The following is a 1136-nucleotide window of genomic DNA, read 5'->3' as shown; positions in this document are numbered from 1 at the left end:
ATCGAGTGACGTTATGAACCTTCCTCCTAACAGAGAAGGCGTGACAACCATTTTTCATTCAAGGGGGCCATGTCCAGTTAACTTATAGAAAGTAAACAATAATATGTCGACCCTTTCTACTGGGGAAAAAAAATCCCACTAAATTTGCAAACTGAATTTTTTAAAAGATCAAACTCAGAGAAGAAGATTTCCTGATGACAAATTTTTCCTTATAAATGTCAGTGACCTTTACTCACTTCCCCACAACTTCCCCACATATGCATGCTTTTTTTTTTTTCAAGGAAACTCAAAATCCCGACTTCACAGTAAAACTGAGTCACATTAATTGAAAACGCTCTGCACCCAATCCGTATCTGGCCTCGACTTCTAGCTGCTGGTAACGATGCAGGGGTATTCAGAACACTATTTATGACTTCTGCTGTTAATGTCTGACCTCTTGTGGACAATACGGCGCACTGAGGTGAGCAGTAATGAGCATGGTAATGAGATGCTGCAGCCAAAGGCGCAGAATGTTGGCTTCTGCTCTTATTTACAGTATGAGGATTTTTTTTTTCTTTTTTTCTCGGTGGTGAAAGTTTACGTCTGTATCAGAATCTCCACACTAACTATAATAAATGTCCTGGAATTTATTTTGTTGAATGGTGGAGAAATACATTTTGAGGTCAGTTTCAGCTGCAGGCGGATGGTAGTTGAATGTACAAGCCCCTGTTTTCACAAAGGTATGGACACAGGAGAGCTACTAAAACCAAGAAGAGTTCATGGTTTGTATGTGTATATTCATCGTAAATGTAGAGACTGAAAATGCAGTAGAGCTGTATAGCAAAGAGTGGTACTGGGTAGGATGTTGTACATGGAAAAAGACTTGGGATTTGGAGCATTTGGACCATAAATAGAACAGGATAGTAAGGTTTTTAGACTGGGAAAATGTAATCATGAAAATGCAATTAGCAGCATGAATGGGGTTACAGTCAGCTTGTATGTTGAGCAAAGTGGCAGGAAAGAGCCTGCCGGGAAAGTTGACACCATTGCTAATGTGCTGGTATCGTGTCTCGGAGCGTCTTTAAACAGTGTAAAACCTTCCTGCTGCACTCTAAACCCTGGCAGTGTGGATGGCAGCTGACAGAGAAAAAATGGAA

The sequence above is a fragment of the Lates calcarifer genome, linkage group LG11 (assembly GCF_001640805.2).
Source record: "Lates calcarifer isolate ASB-BC8 linkage group LG11, TLL_Latcal_v3, whole genome shotgun sequence".
Lineage (NCBI taxonomy): Eukaryota > Metazoa > Chordata > Actinopteri > Centropomidae > Lates > Lates calcarifer.
This window is presented reverse-complemented; position numbering follows the sequence as displayed.